This window comes from Phascolarctos cinereus, unplaced genomic scaffold (genome assembly GCF_003287225.1).
Source record: "Phascolarctos cinereus isolate Bilbo 61053 unplaced genomic scaffold, phaCin_HiC Scaffold_9;HRSCAF=440, whole genome shotgun sequence".
Lineage (NCBI taxonomy): Eukaryota > Metazoa > Chordata > Mammalia > Diprotodontia > Phascolarctidae > Phascolarctos > Phascolarctos cinereus.
In genome coordinates, this window is record NW_027556402.1 from 213,072,273 (window position 1) to 213,092,608 (window position 20,336).

Here is a 20,336-nt window from a genome sequence, read left to right on the forward strand (position 1 = left end):
TTTTCTGCTCTCCTTCTGATCTTGACTACATTTCATTTGTACAAAAACTTTTAATGTAATCAAAATTATCCATTTTATACCTCACAGTGCTCTCATTTGTTCAAGGTATTTTTTTTAATCACCTCCGTCTGTAATTGAGATTTCTACTATTGGCCATAATTGAGATAGGCATCTCTAGACTTTCTCCATTCTGATGGGACATTTCAAAGTTACGTGCATATTCACTTGGAACTTACTGTGGTGTGAATTGTCAAAAATGGGGCTAAACCTATTTTCTTCAAAACCGCTTCAGTTTTTCCTAGCAATTTCTGTTGAACAGGAAGTCTCAATACTTTATGTTCTTGGCTTTATCAAGGGAGGTACAGGAGATAGAGCACCACGCCTGAAGTTAGGAAGATGAGTTCAAATCCAACCTTGGACACAAGCTTTGGTGACCCTGAGCAAATCACCAATCTGTTTGCCTCCTCTGTAAAATGGGGTACCTGGAAAAGTGGTTGGGAGGATCAAACGAGAAAGATGTGCCTAGCACATCCTCCTTATAAAACTGCAGGTTATGACTCTGGGAGGAATTTTTAGAAGGTTATTGAAAGAGTTAAATACATTGGAAAAGGCTGAGAAAATGTTCAGATTAGGGGACAGTGAACGAGTACATCAGTCTGGCGTGAGCAACTGACTTACGTGAGAAGTATAAGCGGAAGGTAGATGGGACTAGGTTTTAGAGGACCTGGACATTAGGCCAAAGCTATTCCAACTTAATTTTAGGGAAAGACTGGGACATAGAGTTTAGTCACCATATTTCAGTAGGTTAATATTTGAACCAATGGTAGCAGTGTTAATTGGTGTAGAGACCATTCTAAGAGCTGGGGATACAAAGGCAAAAAAGAATTTCTTGCTTTCAAGCAGCTCACAGTCTAATGGGGGTGGGGCAAAAAACATGCAAACAACTATAGAAACAAAATATTTAGAGGTTAAATTGAAAATAATCAACAGAGGGAAGGCACTTGCATTAAGAGAGAAGAAAGGTAAAAAGTAAAAAGATGGAGTTTTAACTGCAGGTTGAGGGAAGTCAGGTGATAGAAGGAATTTCAGGCTGCTTATCCTGTTCCACTGAACCTTTAAAAAAAAAATAAAACCAGTAAGTATTCTATATTTTCAGGTCTGGTAATGCTATTATGACCCCTTTTTAGTTTTCATTTCTTAAGATTCTATACTTTCTGCTCCTTCCAATGGATCTTACTGTTTTGTCCATACTGTAGTATCCCTCTGGTAATCTTATTTTTATAGTAGTAAATCTGTAAATTATTATTGGCATGGCCAAATCATAAACTCTTTCCACTTATCTTCCTTTATTTCTGTTAATGAATGGTTTGTACTTGTGCTCATATACATCTTATGTAGCCCTAGTAGGCTAACTCCTAAATATTTCACCCATTTTAAAAATACTGTATTAGAAATGCTTCTTGTGGATTGATTTTGTATCTTGCTACTTATGTTATTGATCATCCGCTCGATCCATGACCTTACTTTTCCTCATTTAGCTTATAAAACCGCTCTCCTACGTCTGCCTAACACTTCCTTCACGTCTTCTTCCTAACTCCTCGACACAGACAGTCTCCAGAGCCCTCCTCATGTGTCACTTGCTACCTCTCTGCAAACCTTGCTTTCCCTGGAGCTCCGATCTTTCTGCCAAGCCTCAGATTCATACTGCTTACTGGAGGGCAGCTAGTTGATGCAGTGGATTGGGCTTTGGATCTGGTGTCAGGAAGAGTCACTTAATCCTATTTGCCTCAGTTTCCCCTCTATAAAATCAGCTGGAGAAGGGAATGGCAAACCAACCCAGGATCTCTGCCAAGAAAACCTCAAATGGGGTCACAAGAGCTAGATGCAACTGAAACAACTCAACAACTACTTCCTGTGGAATATGTCCTGGTGTATCTTAAACTCAATATTTCCAATGCCAGGTATGAACATTTTCCTCCAAAAACCAGTTCTTGACTTCTCTATTTCTTCCATCAGTGGCATTACCACTCAGAGTCAACTTGCTATCCTTTCCTTTTTCATCCTCCCTTTTTTTTGGGGGGGTGGGGGATGGGAAAGGCACAAGGCAATTCGGGTTAAGTGACTTGCCCTGGGTCACACCACTAGTAAAGGGTCAAGTGTGATTTCTCCAATCCATCCTCCCTGATGTCAGGCCCTCACCTCCTCTTCTTACCTAAATTGATTTATTAGTTTGCCTGCTTCACTTCTTCCTTCTCTGGTCCCTTCTCAAATCCTGCCAAAGCAACTTGTATTAAGCACAGATCTGACCTTGTCACTCCCCTTCTTCAGTGAATTCCACTGGAGGTCTTCCAATCCAAATTCCTCTTCTTAGAACTGGTTTTCCTTTGGACTTATGTTTGAGATGCGTTAGGTAACCGACATCTTCAGGAGAGATATTAGGACTAGAGCCCGTGGAAAAGGAGCAGATCATCAACAAAGAGCAGAGTGAACAGAAGAGAGCTGGGGTGAGAGGAATCACATGTGAAACAAGGGGCAAGGGTGCTTTTGACCAGTCATTTCCAATGTAAGGCTTGTGCAAGACCATCCATTGAAGGAGAAAATAATTTCTATTTATATTCTTTTCACCTAAAACAAGAAAAACTGAGCAATACTTAGCATACAGGTTGACATTGGTACCTCTACTCTTTATGCTAGATGGTCACATCATGTATGTATAGTATGTGAGGTTCTCCAAAAGAAGAGCAGGGATTCCCTCAGGCAAGATAGTGTATTGATTAAAGAGCCATGGACTGAAGAAAACTTGTTTGATCCCTACCGTAGACACTAATTAGCTGTGTGACCCTGGGGAAGTTACTTAACCCTTCTCAGCCTTGGTCTTCCCCTCTGTAAAATGGGGGCAATAGCACCTACATCATAAGGATGTTGTGAAGCTCAAACGAGATATATATGTAACACATCTGCAAACAAGGCTCTATAATAAATGTAATTATTTGTCCACAACAGAGATTGAAAATGGTACTACGATTTGTTTTCAATGTGTCATGAAGTATGTATACATGTGCCCAGCTGATTTATCAAGTTTTAACTAAACTAACAACTACAAAATGAACAACTGGCTTATAAAGATTCATACAAAGAAATCACAAATTGAAGAAAATACTAATAAATGTGAATACAAATGAAAAAATAATTCTACTTTGAGTTTTTTGTCAACATTTTGGTAAGACAATCATAACTTACAAAAAGTTGGCCAAAAAAATTGAAATTATCAAGTAGCTTATTTTAATATGGATTTATTTTTGTAACTGCTGACAAACCTCACCCTAAGTGTATCTTGTACATTGGTGATATTAGCTGATAGTATGAAGCAAAATATAGTTCATAAGACTTTTAAAATGTAGCTTTTATTGCCAAAAACATGTCACCTATAAAAATCTCTATGCTTTAACTTTAGAAACAATTTCCTAGCTTGTTTAAAAAACTTCCAAGGCAAGCTTCAGTAGGTTTTGAACCATTTGTTCAAAATATAACTATTTTAATTAGTATATAATAAATGACACCAAGTAAAATGCAACTTTATTAGACACTTCAGTTAACATTGGTAAATGAATCTGAAAAATGAATACCAAGATTTATAAGCAAAGTCAATAATGCACTTTTTCCACATGGAGCTACATATCAACCAACAAGCATTTATTAAGGGCCTCCTCTTCATCAGGCAATGTTCTGGGTACTGAGGCTATTAAGACAATTCCTATTCTCAAGGAGCTCACAATCTACTGGTGGGGGTGGAGAGGGGGAGACGACAAGCACACATAGAAGGTAGTACTGCAGCTTTGTCTAAGAGATGGTGGGGAAGAGGCTGTGCATCCTGGGAATGGTGGATGGCCAGTACAAAGGCAGGTAGATGTATGTACCATGGGAAGCACAGAGGGGCAGCCAGTTTAGATGGACTCCAGAGTGTTTTGAGGAGGAATAATGCACATTGAGGTGGGAAAGATCAGCTGAGGTCAAGCTGTGAAGGGTGTTAAAAGCTAGAGTTTATATTTGATCCTAGAGGCTATAGAGTTTATTGAGTGACTTGACCAAAAATGTGTATAAGGAAACTCACTTTGGCAAGCATGCCAAGAGCAAGATGGATTAAAGTAAAGGCTAGGGGCATACTAATTAGCAAGTCATTGTAATAATCTTTGCTACAGATGATAAAGAACTGAAGGAAGGTTGTACTTTGTGGACAGAGAATGAGAAAGATGTAGAAGTCGAGATTTTGGGTTGGATATGTGGGAATGAGGAGTAAGAAGTCCAGGATATGCCAAGGATACTATGGAAGAATGATGGTGCCTCTGAAAGACACAGTGAAGTTTGGAAGAAGATGGGTATTGAGAGGAAAGATGAATTCTAGTCTGGCCACGTTCTGTCTCTGAGATAGCCAGTTTGAAATGTGCCAATGAAGTCAGGAAAGACTACTAAGGTCTGGATGTATAAATCCATGAGTCACCTGTATAAAGATGGTAATTAAACCCTACCATAGGTATTGATGAGGTCATCAAGAGAATACATATAAAGCCCAGGTCAGAGTCTTGGGGTACATTCCAGATACGGAATTATGAAATATGGATGATGGAGACTAAGAAAGCAGGCAGATACAAAAAACCAGAAGAAAGTAGTATCATCAGTGGTCAAAGATTATTCAAGAGAAGGCAGATGGTAAATGGTCAAATACAGCAGAGTAAGTGAGGATGAAGAATGAAAAATGGCCATAAGACTTGACAATTAAGAGATCATCTGTAATGTTAGAGTGGTTTCAGTTAAACGATGTCTTAAACCAGACTGAAAAAGGGTGGAAATGATAGGAAGTACAGATAACTTTTACTACAATTTTGGCTGACAAAGGGAAGAGAAATACAGGACAATAGCTGAAAGAGATGGTTGAGTCTAGCGAGTTTTTCTAGGGATGAAGGAGAGAGGCATGTTAGAAGGCAGCAATGGGAAAGAAACCTATAAGGATAAGGTCAAGATCAGAGATAGGAAAGATGACTGAGGTTATACTTTGCTCTATCTACTGTCAGGATATTAAGAGACCCCCTGCTTTCCAGAGCTAAGGCCTAGCAAGCAACTATGCCCTCAGCTTGGCATAACAACAGTTCTTTGTGCTTACCCTGTGGCAAAAATCACGTAACTGTTGTATTGCACTGACCAGCACCAGGTGTTTTTCTGAGCTTGGACAAGCACCAGACAAGCTCGAACAAATACCCCTGAAGTCCTGCTATGAATCAAACTTGTCTCATTGCTGCTGTAACCCCTCACTGTCAGGGCTAATGTGGAGCCATAGGTGTAAATAGTGAGATCTCCCCACACTGCTTCAGGTCCCTCCACTGGAAGCAGGACCCCGGCTCTCGTTTCTAATCTACCTCCTCGTTTGCAAGCTGTTTCCCTCACTTTGAAATTAAACTTCTGTTTGATTCTTGACTCTCCTGTCTGTTTGGCTCCCACAGGTTAGAGGCTGGTTCCATCCAGTTGACATTAAATATTTTTGTTATTTTTTCAGCTATGACAGCCATTAAAATATCAGAATAAGACCTCTGAATCAAAGTATCAGTATTAAAACAAGATTTCAAAAATAATGAAGCAATCACCTTGTTCTCACTAAAAATATTATCGTAATGAAAACTCGGGGAATAAAAAGGCTTTTACACCATTGATGTACACAATAACCTATTTTAGAAAGGATTCTTTTCAAATTTGTTTTATAGTACACATATTAGTAGAGTGGTAAATGCACATAATTCATAAATTTTATACACACTGACATGCTTTAATAATGTCCTCTAGCCTGCATTAACAGAAATACAGGAGACACCAATCTTAACAGTCCTATCTGGAGTAGTACTAGTTCACAGAACCACATTACAAGACCAGTAGTGACAAGTTGGAGTATGTCTCCAGGAAGGGGACCAGGGGAGTTTTAGGGCTACAGAGTGACTTACAATGACTTACTACTGAAGAGACTGAGAATACTTAGGTCTTCTAAGAATGTGAAGGGCTCTTAATAGGCATTTATTAAGCCTCTATTATCTTTATAGTTAGAGATGTTCAATTTCAGGAATTCATGCCCTAGGCATGAATATCCTCTACCACTAGGTAAGAAAGTGATAAATAGAAATCAGGCATCTGACCTTCCAGAACCCCAGTTTTCCCTCTTCCTACTTTCAGGTCCTATCATCTCCATACATGCTTCCAAACCTCTACAGGCACAAAGATTATTTCTCTTGTTTTAAATCCTGCATCACTGAAAGTCTTTTCAACATGAACCTAGCCCCTTTATGTGGTTCTCTAATTGTTTCATGTGTCAGTCTTCTCTTCTCAATAAAGCTGTAAGCTGTTCATTCAAGTTGGTCTTTGGGGACACAAAGACAAACAAGACCTTGTCCTTGCCCTCCAGGAGCTGACATTCGAGTAAGAACTTCTCAGTCCAGTTAACTGTGGTTTCTCAAACATTTCACAGAACATACAGTGCAGAGGATTAAGTACAACCATGGCATACACACACATCATGCCAGGTTTGCTTAAAAAAAATGAAGCTCTGGTGTACCATCTCTGGGCTTCTTTCTAATTTAATGCTTTTTGTCTCAATGGAGATAAGTGAGCCTCTCACTTAAGAAAATGGCATTTTCTCTACTGTGGAATGCAGTCTGAAGGCTAACAAACCAGGATGTGCCCTGAATAACTTTTCCCCCGGAATAGTCAGCAGCTAATAATACTTTAAAGCTTGTGACTTACTCGAAGTGGAAGCAAAGTAACATTCCTCTAAATACTCAGGCACCTGTCAGCCTACATAAATCCTAAATGTACTTATTATTCAAAACTATTCCACTCCTGGAACTTATATGTTTTCCTGTTTAACCACAACCGCGTTACTTTTCATTGATCACACTGCTTCACTCCTCTCTTCCCTCATCTTGCCCTCTTCTAAATTTACCTTCCAGAATCCCTTTTACCTCTGATTTTTGCAGGAGTCTAGCTTACAAAACATTGTTGGAGAGAGCCAATAAAATCGAGAATCTTCTTTGAAGAACAAATCCGTTCTATTTAATCTAAACTATATCAATTGACTGTGGAAACATATTAAAAACCTCCTGTTTTAGCTAAATTGAAAATATTAATAAATAAATGTATTTCTCTAAAGCCCCAGAAATTGGGTGGAAATGACAGGTGGAAACCAAACTTTGAATAAAGAATACCACTAGTCCAGTAAAGTGATTGGTCTGCGACCTACCCACACTTTTATAGAGAAAAGATTAAGATACTGATCCTTTCATTATTTCAATTGATTGATCCAGGAAGAAAATGAGTAGCTATCTGAAGATTAAATGGCTATCATTGTTAGACTGAGGTCCTCGAGGGCAGGGACTATCTTTTGTCTTTCCTTCAGCTCTTAGCACAGTGCTTAGCCCTGGTAGGAGCTCAAATGCTCGAAATTTTAAAAAAATGTGAAAGGCTGTCAAATGGAAGAAAGGATCAGACTTATTCTGCTTGGTTAAGGTGAGAATAACAAAGAGTAATGGGTAGAAGTTGCAGAGCACTGCAGGTTCTAGGTGGATATAAGGAAAACTTAACAATTACCTATTGAAAAAATGCAATCAGATGCATAAATTGCCATAAGACCACCACTTTTAGTGGAGGCTGAATGACTCCACTGGTGTAAGAGTTCATTGATCGATGTTTAGCTGGGATTCAGTGGCTTCTATGGTCTCTTCCAACTCTGGGCTTCTGAGATCTCTCCGATCTCTTCCGAGTTCTAGCTCTGGCTCTATGCAGTGACTGTTAAGTGACTTTAGGGAAATTACTTGTTTCATTAGGAGCTTGAGCTTGTTTCCTTAACTGCAAAACAGCTTCCCAATCACCAAAACGTCAGCCACCACAAGACTTTTTTTTTTTTTACCAATAGTCACTCCTGAAATGTGAAGGAGTGTGTGGAGTACCCGAATGAAAGTGGAGATCTTTAAAATAATCTTCCCTTCTACCAACTTTGGGGTTGAAGAGATTCAACAATTTAACATCAAACATCTTTGTCAAGTGCTTACATAAGCTAATAGAAGCACTAGGAAAGAGAAAAGTCCCTGCCCTCATGGAGCTTACAGTCTAACAGGCTATAATATATGCATATAATATAAAAGTTATCACGAGCAAAGTGCTATGTGAGGTCCTAGTATGGAAATGATATTACCAACTGGAAGGGGTCAGTAAAGACTTCCTGGAGAAGTGGCTATGGGACCAAATGAGATCATATATCCAAAAAGGCTTTGTAAGCTGTATTGTTTTATTACTGGGTCAATTTCCCAAGTTATTTCTGCAGGTAAGTACCAAGTTTTACACTTTACCCTTCACAAACCCTTTAGCTGAAGTCATACTGCACAGTTCACAATAATGTTGTGCTTCTCTATCCCCACCATTCCCAGTTTCCTATGCCTGGATTACTTACATCTGAAATCCTACATTCTTAGGGTCCACCTCAAATGCAACTTCCCTTATCTTCAAGCACTCCCATCTTGACTGACTAAACTGTGGGATACTTAGATTTAAAACTGTGTCACCCTAGGTGATTAACGAGGCCTCTTTAACAACTGTTCCCTTCTCTGTAAAACAGGACAAAAAAGGTACAACCTACCTCACAGAGTTGTACAGAAAGGGCTTGTAGACATTAAAAATTCCATAGAAACATAAGCCATCACTCTTTCAGACACCATTTCTTCCTCTTTCAAATTCTCATAAAAATCCATTTTCTATACATCCTTAAAAGTTCTCCCAAAACTCAGGTGTTATGTACCTTTGCTTCCTCTTGTGAGTTTTCCTAATAGTCTACTTTCTATACACCATTAAAAGTTCCCACAAGAACTTAGACACTTTTGCTTTCTTTAGTGAATTCTCATAATAGCTCACTTTCCATACCCACCTAAAAGTTCCCAAAGAACTCAGAGAGACACCTTTGTTTGCTTCCTCTTGAGTTCTCGATAGTCCTCATCCTATACCCTCTTAAAAGTTCGCAAAGCACTTTCCTAACAACCATCCCGGAAAGTAGGCAAGTCAAGCATCCTGTTTTATTTTTGGGTGGTTTTTGTTGCGGTTGCTGTTTTTAGAAAAATAGCAAAATGAGGCTCTGATTAAGTGGTTCCCAAAGGAGCTCCTCATCCAGAGCATCAGCTCCCGCTCTTGCTGCTCAGAACGGGGATAATGCCATCAATAACATCAGAAACTGACATGATTTTATCAGTGGAAATGACATTAAAGAAGAGGCATTACCTTGGGGCCTTCTTAACTGACTCGAAGCTGAAACCTTGCCCAAGTGTGGTTTCCTCGTTAGACTGTGAACTCTACTAGTATCTCCAGTATTTAGGACAGTGCTTTGCACCTAACAAGCGCTTAATAAACGCTGCATTCATTCGTTCCTTCTTTGTCCTACCTCACAGGGGACCATGAGTAACTCAGGTAAGGCCCTTTAAGAGTTTACAAACGTTGGCTATGACACTATTTATTATTATTATCATTATTATCATTATTATTATTATTACTCTCCATCCCACCCGGGGCCGCATGTTTGTGGCCAGTCCTGCTCCTCGGGCTGCTACCCGGTTTGGTCACAGCCAAAGCAACCCACCCCACTGCCCTCAGCCTGCCAGGCCCCCGGGGAAGGCGAACCCTCCTCCCTCCGGGTCGCTACCCCCGCGGGGTCGCCTCGCGAGGGTCACCCACCGCTCGTCTCCAGAGGCAGGCGGTCCCGAGCCGGGGCTCGCGCTCCGAGAAAGGCGGAGACAGGCCGGCGGGGAGGGAGCGGCCTCCGCTCAGCCAGGCTCGCCTCGGGCCAGAGCCCCCTGGGAGCTCCGGGGAGCGGTCAGCCCAGCTCCCCGCTCCTCTCCGCGCTCCGCTCGGCCCGGTGCCATCTTCGCAAGAGCGCGGGCCCCTAGGGCTCAGCCCCCGGGAGGCAGAGAAGCCGCTGCCGGAAAGTCCACGGGGAAAATGGCGGCCGCCGCCACCGCTTCTCCCTTCCCCGCTAATCTCAAGTGCCAGCCTCTCTCCCTCGCTACAAAATGGCGCCTCCCGCTGAGGCCCCAGAACCGGCATAATTCACACTCCGGAGAGGTGTAGTCCGACGGGAACAGACTGATCTCCCAACCAATCAGCCTGTGGAGTCTGTGTTCCGCACCTTTGGCCAGCCACTCATCGGCAAGCGCCCAAGCCTGGAAGTGTCTACGTCACGGGGAAGGGCACAGAAGAGGCCTCCTTCTTCCCGGTACTAGGGGTTTTGGCCAATGACAATCACGAGTTGCTCCATGAATGACGGGGCGGTGACCCAATGGAGTTCGGGGGCGGGCCTCGGGGGCTCTATGCGTGTTGCGGGGCCCTGGGGCCGGGGCGGCTGTTTCCTGTCCTGGTGCATGGTGGTCGGACGAAGGAATTGTTGGAAAATTTTCTCGGAGGTTCGTATATAAATGTGTTTTTACCCAGTGTGCATTATTCTCCACCCGGCCGCCGCCCTCAGCGCAGCGGCGCCGGCTAGGGCTCCGGCCTCGGCCCCCCGGCTCCGGAGCTGGGCCTTGGGGGCCGGGCGCTGAGGGCGGCGGCCTGGGGCAGAAGCGGAGTTTATTAATAACTCGCGGCGGCGGGTGCAGCTTGGTGGGGACTCCCTCCTCGTCTGCGGGCCGCTCTCACGCCCTCTCCTCCGCCCCTCCCCCCGGCCTCGAGGGACGGCCGCCAGCCCGCCGGGGAGGGCGCGAGAGCGAGCGAGCGGGAGGGCGGGCGCGAGCCCCGGGGGGAGCCTGTGCCGAGCCGGAGCCGCCGCCGCCGCGGGAGCCCGAACGCTGCCCCGAGGCCTTGAGCCGCGCTTCCCGCCCGCGGCGGCGGCAACGGCGGCTGCCCATGCGGGCCGTGACCCCGGGCCCCCAGTGGGTGGGTGGCTTAGGGCCTGTCGCCTCGTGGGGCTGTTGATAATCACCGTCATTGTGGGGAGCGAGGTCGGACGGGTGTACCGGAGACGTCAGCCACCGGGCCCGCGGTTACCTGGCCCCAGGGACCGGGCCGGGTGCTCGGGGTGGCCTGCCGCCCTTCGCTGGGCCTGCCCGTGGGCTCCTGCCGAAGTAGTGTTTGCAAACTTTGCTGTGGCCGTCCTGAGCGAAGGGCCGAGGGCCCGGCGACCGCCGAGCTCACTTTTATCCCGAACAAAAGGAACGTTTGGAAGGAAGATGGGGCAGCAGGGTTGTCTTAAACTTTACCCCTGCTCCGATTCAGGCGAGAGTCGTTTTCTCAAATGTCGAGTAATTTGAAATGGCAGCGTTGTCATTTGGAGTTAACATTTTTGTTAAGTTTGGGATACTTTTTTACATTTTAAAATAGGCTTTTCTTTTGGTGTGCTCTGCATTCGAATTTGAAGTCTGGAGATGGTCTCGAGGAACTACATAAATTATGTTGTAACAAAGTCGAGATCGTGGAAGTGAGAACATTTTGAAAAATCAATACACGTGGGAATAGGAGTCAGGAGATAAGGTCCCTTATTCCGGCTTGGCACCCTATCAGCTGCGTGATTTGGGGTCGGTCATTAACCACTCTAACCTTTTAGATTCCTCATCAAAGGGGTTTTTGAGGAGCATAGTATATATACAGGATGCTTTGGTTCAGGTTCTGTTTTAGCTATTGGACCAGCTGTATTTTGTGGGCAAATTTCTACTTTCTCAGTATTCTCATCTTTAAGATGGGCTTAATGTTATTTGGACTCCCTGTCTCAGAGTTTGCAAGGAAAACGATGTGAATTATCTATACATTGGGAATGGCAAATATCTGTGTGGTTGAGGTGAGAATCAAATGAGAAGTATAAATGTAGATTATACTAGTCAACATAAATCGCCTTACATCTTACATTATACCTTTTGATCCTTAGTACAATCTCGTGAGACATTAATACCAAGCTTATCCCCATTTTACAGATAAGGATAGACTCAAGTGGTTAGAATTAACCAGAGGTCGAAGCTAGTAATTAATCAAGTAGGACTCGACTCAAGTCTTCTATCTTCAAATCCACCACACCACAGCAGCCTCCTATAAAACTTTAAATGTGAGAGATTTTATATTATGTAGTGATAATTTAATATTTGTATTGGGTACCTAGTATGTGTTAGATGCTGAGGAATTCAAAGATAGGAACTGGCTTTTGATAAGCTAATGCTCTAGTTAAAGGGATAGTACATACAAGGAAAATCATTATATAAGATAGTGCAAAATGATACAGGAAAAAAATGGCTGAAGAATTGTCAGTGATTAAGGGATTAGATTGTCAGCTGGGTTGTGAAGAAAAAATTGGGACATAGATAGAGGTAAAGGAGAAAGGTTTTTCTAAGCTGGGAGAACAGGATGTGTTGAGGAGCACAGGTAGCTGTGTGATTGAAACAGAAAAACAGTGAAGAGCAAGGTAAGGGGTCAGACTGACAGATTTCAGTTGCAAGCCTACTAAAACTTTTGCACTTGGCTCCAGTACTATATCGTCTCAAAGGACTTTATTGATTCTACGATTACCCCCAATGTATTTTTTGTTTGTTTTTCTTTTGCATCGACTTATTTATCTGTGTGTATAAAACTCCCTAAGTAAAATGTAAAGGAGGGTAGGAGTGTGTGTTTTTTCGATTTGTAAATGAGGATTGGGAATGGTTTTTTTTTTCCCCTCCCTTTGTTTCTCCAGTGTGCTCTTGGCTCTTTTTGGGCCGGAGAAAGACAAGGTTAAAACTGTGTTAAGCAGATAAACATCTACTATGTGGAAAGAATGGGAATCATTCATCTTTGCTAAAAACTTTGCTAAAAGGGTGGAGGCCTTGTTAGGAAACCCAGTGGTACAAGAAAGCAAAGTAGTGTGAACTGTTAGCCAGGAGTGTGCTTTATTTAGTGAAGGAAAAACCAAAACAGGAGGGGGAGGTTCTAATTTTTATTCTAAAGAGATGAGAGAATTTAGTAGTCTTGAGAGTACAACGTGGGACATTAGAGGGTCAAGAAAATGTTGAAATTTTGAAAGTTAGAAAGTTTTAGTAATCATCTAGTCTAATACCCTTCAAGCTTTAAAGAACCTGGGGCCTTAGAAAAATTGTCTTGCCCGTAGCAGCATAACTAGTTAGTGACATCAGGGACCAGAACCTGTCCAGATCTAATCTGTTCATCCAAAGTGTTGTGGATATAAAAACAGTGTTTGGAGATGATGGGAGGGTGGGGGTTACCTGATGAATATATTGATTTGGCTTTTTCCTGTAAAGGTGACTTCACAGTGTCTCTACCAATTCTGTTGCAGTGGTATTTCTTCACTGTATTTATTTTTATAATTTGTGTACATTGAAGAGTATCTTACAAATTTCTGATTTCCAATAAAATGTAAGCTCTTTGAGGATAGAAATTTTCTTTTTTTTTTTCTTGGTGTCCTATATATAGCACAATGCCAGGGCTGTATGTGTTCTAGGGATAGGATCCGTGGATTCAATGTATAGAGAATCTATTTCTACCTTTCCTACAACTTATAGAGAGTGGTCTAGAGCAGTAGGGTCAAACTCAAATAAAACAGGCGTTTTCTGGCCACATTAACTCGGAAAACACTGTTTTGTATTTTTGTTGATTTTGCTATCTGGTTTGGGGGCACACTCCTTAGTTTTGCTGGTACCTGGGGGAAGGGGCAAGTGTGACTGACACCTCTGGTCTACAGCACAGAGAAGTCAAGTGGCTTGTCCAGGCTCGTGTAGTAGGACTTGCATTTGAGTCTGCTGTCTTTGCCTGCCGTATGGTGTTGCTTCTCCAGTAAGGCAGGAACCTGTCCAGGTTCACACCTGTGATTTCACTGGTGTGAAGGACTTTCAGTGAGAAAATTCCCATCACCAATGAAGATCAGCATTTGTTCCACAGCTTCTAATCCTACAGAGTTGCCTGGGCCCTGAGGTGACACGACATGGCTCCTTTGTGTCAAGAGGCAAGACTTGGACCAGCTCTTCCCAGCATCTTCATCCAGGCCACCTCTCCACCATGCTTAGTGTTTCTTGTACTGAGCAAAATTTAATTGTGAGCATGTGAGCCATAGAAAGGTTTTTGTGTCAGCAGGATGGGCATTCTGTGGCCAAGCTATTTTTGAGAGTACTAACTTGATGAGTTTTACAAGCAGGCAGATAAAGCCATTCATTTTCTTTTCTGGACAGTGATGGGTTTGGTTTAGATGACCAGAAAAAGGCCATTTCAGCTCCATACATCTGTGACTTAGGTTACGGTCTTGTTGAAGGGCAGCATGTGCTGGATTACTTTTTCCCGAAAACTCAAGGACCTGATGCCCACATCTATACATTGAAGGCATTTACCTTGATAGAATGAGAAGACCCTGGACTAAGGAATTGAAGAGCTCATAACTCTCATCCAGGCTCTGCTACTACATTGCTGGGACTTTTGGACAGTTACTTCCATTCTCTACTTTCCTATTTCCTTGCCTGTAAAAAAATGAGGTTGGATTACATTATCTTTATGTTCCATGTTGATTCAAAAGACCCAAGGAAATGTGCTGAGAAATGTGTTATTTAATAACAACTTGTTTTTAAAAAATTCTTGTTGGAACAATAAGGCTAAAATTAAAGGAAAATCATTTTAATCAAGTTTTTTTTTTTAACACATCTGTAATGGAATCCCTGAGAGGCCATCTACTACAACCTGAACCTAACTTTTCCTCTATAACATCCCCTTGAAAGTGGACGTTTGGCCTGCTCTTGAAGATCACAAGTGAAGGGGATACCAGCTGCCTCCTAAGATAGCCCATTCCACTTTTGATAGCTCAAATAGTTGCAACTTTTTTTGGGGGGGTCACTTAGCCTAAATCTTTCTCTACAGTCTTTTTGCCGTTTGCCCTGGGGACGAGCAGAAAAATGTCATCTTTTCCTTGTGACAGTTCTTCATGTAATTAATGATTGTTATTATGTCTTCCCTGTGGTTTCACTTCTCCTGGCTAACTACCGCCAGGTCCTTTAACTGTCCTTTTATGACATGTTGTCCAGGCCCCCTCATCGTATTAGCTGTCCTCCTGATGCTATCCAGCTTGTCATTGACTTTCCTAAAGTGGGATGTCTATAATCAAGCACAGAAATATAGATGTGGTCCAACTGGAGCAAAATACAGCAAGACTGTCACTTTCTTAGATTCTGGAAACTGCCTCTTAGTAAAGCCCAATATCTTATTAGCATTTTTGACTGTCATGTTATTGACTCCTAGTAAACTTGCAGCACCCCAGGAGAAGGGGTCAGCTGATGATTTCAAGGCTACTATTCCAGCACTTCCTTTTTCCCTTCTCATCACTGATGAAGCTTCAGCTTCCACCTCTCTAGGGATTGGATTTGGAGCCCCCATCCCCTGGAGTCTGCTGCCATATGCGGAGGGAGTACCTCCATTACCCTTGAGTGCCAGGGTAGGTGGCAGTAGGCTACTCCATTTGGCGTTGGACCCTAATCTCCTGTAGAGCCTTCCTTTTCAATTAAAGAAAACAGTACCTCAGACACCATTCCACTAATATTTGAAAGAAAACATTAACTGTTGTCATAGGACCCTGGAGGATGTAGTCAACTGCTAATTGTTATCCCATGGCTAGCAGATTTCATGTGGTTTTTTGTTGTCATGAGTTATACATTCTATTCTGCTACCGTGTACTTCTCTCTCATTCCCCATCTACTTAATTACTGTTCTTTCCTAGTACCTGTCTTACCTTCCATTTTGCTTTCTCTTCTGTTACAAACTTCCTTTCACCCTAGATCTGATCCTCATGCTTCCTTCATCTTGTATTCACTTGACTTACTCTAGGAGATATATTGTAGCCCTGGGTCACCTTCTCTAGTAACGGGGGGCCTCACACTGAAACAGGAGGAGGAGTAGGAGGAACTTTTTACTCTTAATGTTATTGTACCTCTTCCTCTGCTGCTGTCACTCAAAATCCTCTTCTTTTTAGGTTCACGGTCATTCCTGAGGTCATTTTGGGAAGTTAATACCTTTATAAACTTACCTTCATTGGGACTCAGTTTACTCATCTGTGAAATGAGTTAGTTGGACTGGATAACCTCTGTGGTCCTTTCCAGTTCTGAAGTTGATCTTAGGATTGATCCATAAAGGAATTCCGTACAGTCTTCATCTACGTTCCAAAACACCCCCCCCCATTGAGGTTGTTGGTCTCCTGAACAACCTGGCTGCCCAGTTAATTAGCATCTGACTCCCATGACCTATTCGTTTTCATTCTACCTCAGACACCCTCAACAGGGATGGTCATACTTTGGATCTCATTACCACAAGTTGTGTTATTTTGGTGATGCTGAACTCTGAAATTCCCCTGCTGATCATAATTCCCTATCCTTCCATATCTCTCATCTTCTAAAAATGCACTTTGTCCTCACTCAGGCCCATCTACCCTGCCCTGTGGTCCCACGCCACACCCCCTGTTTTGGCTTTATTTTCCTTCAGTCTGTAACACATTGGGAGACAATATGTACGAGGAAAGAGCATTGACTAGAGTCAGATGATCTGCCTCTAATACGACCTTGGGCAAATCACTTCATTCCCTATGCCAGGCACCATGTTAAGTGCTGGGGATGGGAAGAAAAAACAGAAACAGTTCTTGCCCTTGAGGAGTTTGTATTTTAACAGAGAAGACAACGTATATACATCAGAACGTACAAGATTAGTATTATATACCACTTTAAGGTTTGCAAAGTACATAGGCTAATTTTATAGGTGACCTTAAGGGGATGGCAGTAGCTATTGGGAGGACCAGGAAAGGCTCTCTGGAGCAGATGGCATTTCGGTCAAGCCTCCAAGGAGGGCAGGGATTCTAACAGAGGGTAGGAGAGGGAATAGTCCATGCAGAGACATGGGTATCAGAGCTGGAATGTGCTGTGCAAGAACAGCAAGTAGCCCCATGTGGCTGAATTGTAGCCTACACGTAGGGAAACAGAAGGTAAGGTGACAAAGAAGTCTTGAGTGCCCCCAAAAAAGGGCTTTGTATTTGATCCTAGAGGTAGTAGGGAGCCATTGATGTTTATTGAGATGGGAAGGGATGACTTGATGGTTAGGTCGTTTGCTTTGGCAGTGGAGGATGGATTGGAGAAAGGAGGGACTGGAGACAATTAGAAAGCTGTTGTAGTAGTATAGTACAGGTGAGAAGTGGTGCAGCCTAAACTTAGGGTGGCAGTTGTATGTATCAGTGTAGAGAAGGGAACTTGGGAGAGAGACGTAGAGAAAGAACCATAAGATTTGTCAGCTGATTGGAATTGTGGAGTGAGCAAGAGTAATTGAGGATAGCATTGAGGCTGCCAACTTGGAAGAATGGGGTTTCCTCAACAGTAATAGACTAGTTCAAAAGAGGGTGGGGTGTTGGGGTGCGGGGAATGTGTTTTAGACTTGTTGAGTTTGAGATGCCTGTGGGATATCCATTTCAAAATGTCCAAAAGTCATTTGGTGATGTGGGACTGGCATAAGGCTGGATATAGATAATCAGAGAATCATCGGCTTAGAGATGATTAATAATTGAACCCTTCAGAGCTGATGAGATTATCTAGTGAGTAGAGAGAAAAAAGGGCTTAGGGCTGAGGTGTTGGGGGCACCAGCAGTTAGTGGGTGTGGCATGGATGAAGATCTGGCAAGACACTGGGAAAGAACAATTAGACAAGTGGCAGGAGAATCAAGGAAAGAGTAAAGTCACGAAAACAGAGAGGAGGAAAGGTCCAGGAAAAGAAAGTGGTCAGTATTGTTATATGCTACAGAGAGATCAAGAAGAATGGAGATAAAGAGGCCATAAGATTTGGCAAGTAAGAGATTGTTGGCAGCTTTGGACAGAACAGTTTCAGTTAAAGGATGAAGTTGGAAGCAAGCTTGTGAGGGTTAAAAGACTGAGAGGAGAGGGAAGGAAGGACAAGGTATAGGACTAATAACTATTAGGCGTGATAGGATCAAGAAAGATAATTAAGAATAGAGGATACAAGAGCATATTTATAAGTGGTAGGAAAGGAGCCAGTAGATGGGGAAAAAAGCTGAATTAGAGAGAGAATGAATGAAGATGGGGGCAGTCTACTGGAGAGGAAGAGATCAAGGGGGCATGTAAAGGGGTTGGCTTTGGCAAGCAGAAGATCAACCTCATCATCAAACAGGAATGAAGGGATAGTGAAGGGTGAAGTCAGTGGAGAGAAGATGGAACTTTTGGTGAATGTCCTCAATTTTTTTTGTGAAGGATGTGATAAAGTCTTCAGCAAAGTCAGCAAGCATGGGAGTCTTGAAAAGGTTTGAAACATCTACCTAAGTGAGTGGGATAGAGGATCAATTAGGAGGAGTAGGATTGTCCATCCTATGCCAAAGTAATTTTCCTTATGTACAGATCTAACTGTGCAGTTCCCCTATTCATCCAACTCTAGTGGGTTCCTGTTGCATCTAGGATCAAATATAAACTCCATTCAGCTTTTAGAGCCCCATACAAACTGCCCCCAGCCTACCTTTCTGGCCCCACTAGGCATTACTCCCCCTCTGCAATCCAGCCAAATCTGACCTTCTCCCTGCCCTTCACTCATAGCATTCCATCTCCTGGCCAAACACATGCCTAGAGTGTACTTTTTCCTTACCTTTACCTCCGAGAGACCTGCTCTTTCTTTAAGATGCAAACTCAAGCACCATCTTATGCATGAAGACTTTCCTGATTTCCAGCTGCTGTTGTTTTCCCTCCCAAACTACCTTGTGTTTAACTGCCTTGTATATATTTTATTCACTGTGTATTTATGTTTACGTATATTTTTATATGTACTTGTCACCTCCATTAGAATGTAAGCTCTTTGTGAGCAGGGGTTGTTCCATTCTTAGTACTTGTTTCCCCAGTACCTGGCCCGTAGGTGCTTACTAAGTATTTATAGATTGATTGATTAACTACAGTGAGTTATGTGGTGATATGAGCTGTCATGTAGCTCAGTTGAGATGAGCTGCCATGTAGGGTAGTATGTGCGAGACACTGACAAAAAAGACAAAGAAGGTAGGGTTTTGGGGGAGAGGGGGAATGTGTCTTAGACTTGTCCCTGCCTTCAGGAGCTTATGTTCTACATAGAGAAGTACATACCAGGTAACCAGTAGTTGGGAGAGTGGGTTCAGGAAAAGTCTTTGGGAGGTCATCACTCAGTCACTTGCATTATTTAAGCACCTAGTCTGTGGCAGGCACTGTGCTAAGCACCAAGGGATGCCAAGAAAGTCAAAAGGCAGTCACCTCTGCTCTCAAGGAGCCGTGATCTAATGGGGGAGACAACATGCAAACCAGCATGTACAGAAAAGTTGTATATGTAGGAAAGAATCGCCAGAGAAGTAAAAGGCACCAAGAGGGATTGAGAAAGGCTTCCTATGGAAGAGAGGATTTTAGATGGACCTTGATGTGGCACTTGAGCGAAGTCTGGATGGGAGAGAGCTAATTTCCTCATCTACAAAATAGGAATAATAGTAGTAATAAGTATTACCTAACTCACAGGGTTGTCCTGAGGAAGCACATTGTAATTATTAAAGAATCATAGAAATGTGAGTCATTAATACACATTTTATGTTAAAAAAAAAGAACAAAACAATTGCCACCTCGTGGAGTGTAGTTATCTGCCATTATCTACCTTTCATTTAGAAATTCCTATTCTTTCTCCTTACCTCCCTCCTTTTTTGAAGACTGGGTCATTTTATCATTTACATTTTATCAGCTCCTTTTAGCTCTGGAGCTAGCCTGCTGTGTTCCTCGCCCACCTACCCATTTTGGTGATGGGGTTATTGTAGATATCTGATCAGCATAGCCTACTACAGCTTAGAACTTCAGTGCTCAAGAAATCCACCACTCTCAGGCTCCCAGGTAGCCCGGATTTACAGGCATGTTCCACCACACCCAACATTTTAAAATATCTTGGACTTCAAGTATTTTAGCACACAAACCCTGTTTAAGGTCCTGTCTGAATACTGCTTTGAGGAGAATGAAGTATCTTAACATTGGGGGCTAAGAGCTATGTGTAAAGTGCTGGGGAAAAGACCTTCTCTCTTCCTTCCATTCTCAGTGTGCTCAGGGTTGGCCCCTGAGACAGAGTACAGTAACACTGTCCCCAAAGCATGAAGCCCAGTGGGAGCATTCATTGGAGCTGGAGAGTATCATGGATAACAAGGGTGATTATTTAAAAAAAAAAAAAAGATTAACCTGTAACATGAAGTGTCTTTTGGAGAAAGTAGCACCCAAGCTTTGAATTTTCATTAAGACAGGAAATAGTGCATATTTAAATTGAAGTGACCATCTTCTTCCTCCTAAT

The 20,336-nt window shown here is 42.6% G+C and overlaps 1 protein-coding gene across 2 annotated transcripts in view; it reads left to right on the forward strand.

Moving 5' to 3' along the window:
• Positions 1–10,369: 10,369 nt before the first annotated feature.
• ZNF143 (zinc finger protein 143) overlaps positions 10,370–20,336 on the forward strand; it is a 46,636-nt gene continuing 36,669 nt past the window's right edge. For both annotated transcript variants that reach the window (XM_021002022.1, XM_021002024.1), the window contains exon 1: positions 10,370–10,475. The gene's annotated coding sequence lies outside the window, so the exon portion shown is untranslated. The remainder of the gene's footprint in view (positions 10,476–20,336) is intronic.